At 39.4% G+C, this 5,778-nt stretch overlaps 1 non-coding gene across 1 annotated transcript; it reads left to right on the top strand.

Moving 5' to 3' along the window:
• The first annotated feature begins 4,930 nt into the window (after window positions 1-4,930).
• LOC113885102 lies at window positions 4,931-5,037 on the top strand. The gene has a single exon (XR_003509143.1). It is a non-coding gene; the product is annotated as a U6 spliceosomal RNA (small nuclear RNA).
• The last annotated feature ends 741 nt before the right edge of the window (window positions 5,038-5,778 follow it).

Here is a 5,778-nt window from a genome sequence, read left to right on the forward strand (position 1 = left end):
GTTATGAGATAGCGTATTAAAAAGCAGAGACATTACTTTGCCAACAAAGGTCTGTCTACTCAAGGCTATGGTTTTTCCTGTGGTCATGTATGGATGTGAGAGTTGGACTGTGAAGAAGGCTGAGCGCTGAAGAATTGATGCTTTTGAACTGTGGTGTTGGAGAAGACTCTTGAGAGTCCCTTGGACTGCAAGGAGATCCAACCAGTCCATTCTGAAGGAGATCAGCCCTGGGATTTCTTTGGAAGGAATGATGCTAAAGCTGAAACTCCAGTACTTTGGCCACCTCATGCGAAGAGTTGACTCATTGGAAAAGACTCTGATGCTGGGAGGGATTGAGGGCAGGAGGAGAAGGGGACGACAGAGGATGAGATGGCTGGATGGCATCACTGACTCGATGGACATGAGTCTGAGTGAACTCTGGGAGTTGGTGATGGACAGGGAGGCCTGGCATGCTGTGATTCATGGGGTCACAAAGAGTCGGACACGACTGAGTGACTGAACTGAACTGAGGTACAATGCTTGTACAATTAAAATATAAAAACACAGGGGAATTGATTCTGAGGCTATTGAGTGGTGAGTCATTCATGAAATGCCCTCTGAACTCTATAGGTTTTTTAGTTGTACCTGTTTTATAGCCTTTTTTTTTTTTTTTTTTTGGTCTCCATCATCACTTTCAGCCTGTGAGGTATCATTTTTCATTCTCAGCTTTAGTTTCTGATTATCTGTGGACTGGGAATCCAGATTGAGTAAATCATTTTAGTTATTATTGAAAAAGAACATAGGCTTTGATCAAGGTCCTCTATGTATGTGTCTCAGTGCCCAGGATGGGGGTCACCTCTGTTTGCCACTCAGCCCTTACCTCCTCTAGGTTAGCACTCAGAAGGCTCTTTTCCATGCATCCTGATATTTACCTGTGGTCAAGATGAGTGACCTATGGAAAGGGAAGAAATTCTACAGGCTGAGGAGAAGAGAGACTGAGAAGCGAGGGGTTGGACAGTAAAAGTACACAAACTCCCCACAAAATGGGATCTCTGCATGAGTCAGGTTTTATACTTAAAATTTTTTATTGAGATGTTATTGACATGTAACATTGTATTAGTTTTAGGTATACAACATAATGGCTTGATATGTGTATATATTGCTAAATGATCACTGCAGTAAATCTAATTAGCATCCATCATAATATATAGTTACAGTAGAAATGCATGTGATGAGAACTTTCAAGATGTACTGTCTTAGCAACTTTCAAATATACAACACAGTATTGTTCACTATAGTAACCACGCTGCACATTTTATCTCCAGAACTTATTTGTCTTGTAACACGAAGTTTGTACCTTTTGGTCACGCACACCCAGTTTTTGCAAACCCTCCACCCCCTGCCTCTGTCAACCACTGGCCTATTCTCTATCAGTTCATTATAAAACATCATACAGTGTTTGTCTTTCTCTGTCTGACTCACTTCACTTAGCATAATGCCCTCAAGATGCATCTGTGTTGTAGCAAAAGTCAGAATTTCCTTCTTTTTCATGGCCAAATAATATTCCATTATATAAATACCACTGCAATGAACATGAAGCTGCAGATGTCTTTTCAAAATCGTGTTTTTGTTTTTTTCAGGAAGAAAACTGGAAGTGGGATTGCTGGATCATGTGGTAGTTCTATTTTTAAGCTTTTAAAGAACGCCGGCACTGTTTTCCACAGTGGCTGCACCAGCTTACATTCTCACCAGAAGTGCACAGGTGTTGCCTTTTCCCCACCTTCTCATAAACACTTGTGATTTTTTACCTTGTTGATAATAGCCATTCTGATCAGATATATGATGTGAACATTTCTTCCATTATGTAGGTTGTCTTTTCATTTTGTTGATGATTTGTTTCCTGGGCAGAGCCTTTTTAGTTTGGGGGAGTCTCATTTGTATATTTTTACTTTTGTGGCTTATTTCTTATTTTTTTGTTGTCTGGTTTTGCCACATTGTGACTGATCATTCTTTTGTCCAAGACAAGACAATGACTGGTTAATTATGAAAGTAACACTCGCCACACAAACCCAGCAGAAAGATTGTGGGGGAAATGGTTTCAGTTTAGGGTTAGACCCACCAGTTAGTGTTTCTCTTCATTTGCAGCTAAAAACACTGTAATACTGTGACAGATATTTAAGAAGGATAAGATGATGAAGTTCAAACCAGTCAATGATGAAGGAAATCAAACCAGTCCATCCTAAAGGAAATCAGCCCTGAGTATTCATTGGAAGGACTGATGCTGAAGCTGAAGCTCCAGTACTTGGGCCACATGATGTGAACTTGAGCAAACTCCCTGGAAAGGATCCTGATGCTGAGAAAGATTGAAGGCAAAAGGAGAAAGGGGAGGCAGAGGATGAGATTGTTGGATGGCATCACCAACTCAATGGACATGAATTTGAGCAAACTCCAGGAGATGGTGGAAGACAGGAAAGCTTGGCATGTTGCAGTCCACTGGGTCACAAAGAGTCAAACATGACTTAGCAACTAAACAACAAAAACAACTAAAGATGATGATGGGAGACTTGTTGTCTACAAACCCAATCTCCCCCAGATTGGAGCCTCCATTAGAAAAAATAAACTTCAGAAGAGTTTACCAAAAATATTTAAATTCCTAGGTGAGAGAGACTTTCTTACTCTTCTTTTTTTCTAGGCTCTGACTACATGGAAGAAAAGATACCCTCTTCAGAGATAGTCTTGCTACCCAAAAGATTCCCTCTCTGCTGGGTTCTTAGAAACCTTTGGGTTATTTGAATCTCAGATTAACCCATGTTGTATGACATGTAATCAATCAGGGAGATTTTTCAATGAAAATCGTACAGTTTTGCAGAAATTGGTTTATACTTTTTTCCTTCTCTAATACAATGCAGTTCAGTAGCTCCATTCATTCCTCTCCTAAGATACTCTCAAATAAAGGTTTCCAAAATCATTTTCCATTTAGCAAGTGTTTTTCCTATCTCGTGATTTACTCCTGTTACTTTTAAAGTAGTCTCTGCACTTGATTGGAAGGTATGACTATGATGCAAACTCAGCTCTTCTGGCCTGTTGACAAGGGGAGTTTTGCTGTAAAAGATGAATTAGGAAGCAATAAATGAGTAGAACTAAAATAATCAATGCAATTGCCCTTTGGTGCATTTGGGGGCTAATGATATATAAGTCAATATGGCTGAAAAAGAAGAATAAATGTCAAACTAAATACCAAAGAATGAATAACGCACTGTAACATTGCTAGAGTCCTAAGTTCCCAGTATGCTAAGATTGTTCTGAGAACCACGTCAATATACTAGTCTCAAGGTAATTACAAAATTCTAAAAAGCCAATACTTACTTTGTCAAAGGCACAAGTGGAAATCCAACCTGGAATGTGAGGAAATTAACACAGAGTTCTGCTTGTGCTCAAGCTGGGGCAGTTAACCATTATTCTTGAAAGAATATTTATATTGAGAACTTCCTTTTAAAACTCAAAATACTAGAGAATCATACAGGCTGGAAAGGACTTAAGAAACTATCTAATTGCTTTGTTTTCTATATTTGGAAGCTGTACCTCAGAAAAATTAAGTGAATTGTCCATGGTCACATTGCTGGCTTATGCCTCCTGGCTGGCGCAGTGATCTTTAAATGTGCTTATCTTGATGTCCTTGTCTTACATGTCACTCAGATTCTCTCTCCCTTCTTCTTCTTCTTTCAGTATTTATTTACTTATTTGGCTGGTCTTAGTTGTGACACCTTAAATGTAGTTCCCTGACCAAGGATTGAACCTGGGTCCCTTGCATTAGGAGCATAGAGTCTTAACCATTGGACCACCAGGGAAGTCCCTCTGTCTCCCTTGTTCTATTGCAAAAGAGCATCTCCTTTAAAAAATAAAAAATAGATGACCAGTCCAAGTTTGGTGCATGAAGCAGGGCACTCAAAGCCCATGCTCTGGGACAACCCAGAGGGATGGGGTGGGAGGGGGGTTCAGGATGGGAGGGGACACATGTGCACCTGTGGCTGATTCATGTCTATGTATGGCAAAAACCACCACAATATTGTAAAATAATTATCCTCCAATTAAAATAAATGAATTAATTTTTAAATGTCTCCTTAGCTTTTTAACTATTTTACGATGATTATTTTCTAAGAAACAGCAGACATGTGAAAAATTCTTTAAGCTAAGTAGGAGTTACTCTTTTGTAAGAAATGTTTATATTTGTAAGGGAAATCTCTAAATGTAGGGGTGTCTCCCTCCATGTATCAGGAAGAGAAAGATGACCAAATCTCTAGAATCTCTGAACCATGAAGAAGGCAATGACTTAAATCTGTACAACCTTGCCGTTCTTTACTGTGCCCTTCCTGATAACCCCCCATTATTCACCCTCTTTTGTCTTTAGCTGAAGATGGTATTTAAGGTGAGGGCTTGGGCCATTTTGACAAGTTCCTCGATTCTCCTTGGTCTCTCCCATGTATTCCTGTTACTAAACTTTTGTTTGATTTTCTCCTGTTAATATGTCTCATGTCAATTTGGTTCTTAGACCAGCCAGAAGAACCTAGAGGGGTAGAGGAAAATGTCTTCCTCCCCCACACTATGTTATAAGGTAAGTAAATATTGAATAAACATCCCTTGGTACTAACACATAAACAAGTAAGGTGAATTCTACAGAGACTACAGGCCATAGGACTTGCAGTTAGACCGGATTGGCAGAAGAACCTCTGGAGGAACCGGATAAGGGTTCACAGGTGTTCAGTGAAAACGAGATAGCCCAACACTGGTGGCCTCAAAATGCAGGAACAACAGCCTACACAGGGATAAAATAAACTAAGGAAAATTAGTATTCATAGCCCTTTAAATAAGAAGGCCAGGCCCACGTCAGAAGCCAGAGAAGACAGATGGAAGAACTTGAATCCCAAAGATAGGAAAATGGACGAAAATATCAGTGCTGGCTTCAGCAGCACATATACTAAAATTGGAACAATGCAGAGAAGATTAGCATGGCCCCTGCACAAGGATGACATGCAAATTTGTAAAGCATTCCATATTTTTCAACCTAGATGTCCATCGACAGATGAATGGATAAAGAAGTTGTGGTATATGTATACAATGGAATATTACTCAGCCATAAAAAGAAAACATTTGAGTCAGTTCTAATGAGGTGGATGAACCTAGAACCTAGTATATAGAGTGAGGAGAGTCAGAAAGAGAAGGATAAATACCATATTCTAATACATATATATGGAATCTAGAAAAATCGTACTGAAGAATTTATTTTCAGGGCAGCAATGGAGAAACAGACATAGAGAATAGTCTTATGGACATGAGGAGAGGGGAGGAGAGGGTGAGATGCATGGAAAGAGTAACATGGAAACTTACATTACCGTATGTAAAATAGATAGCCAATGGGAATTTGCTGTATGTCTCAGGAAACTCGAACAGGGGCTCTGTATCAACCTAGAGGGGTGGGATGGGGAGGGAGATGGGAAGGGGGTTCAAAAAGGATGGGATATATGTATAGCTGTGGCTGATTCGTGTTGAGGTTTCAGAGAAGACAGCAAAATTCTGTAAAGCAATTATCCTTCAATAAAAAATAAATTAACTTTTAAAAACCAATAAAAAAAAAAGTAGACAAGGAGTTTGAGGTATGGGTGTGTGAGTGGGTGATTACCCTGTTTACAGCTTGTATGCTTGAAAACATCCCTTAAGGGAGGAGATGTGTGTATCCTTGTGGCGGATTCACTTTGCTGTACAGTAGAAACTAACACAACATTGTGTTAATTTAATTTTAAA

Source organism: Bos indicus x Bos taurus, chromosome 27 (genome assembly GCF_003369695.1).
Source record: "Bos indicus x Bos taurus breed Angus x Brahman F1 hybrid chromosome 27, Bos_hybrid_MaternalHap_v2.0, whole genome shotgun sequence".
In the NCBI taxonomy this organism is placed as follows: domain Eukaryota; kingdom Metazoa; phylum Chordata; class Mammalia; order Artiodactyla; family Bovidae; genus Bos; species Bos indicus x Bos taurus.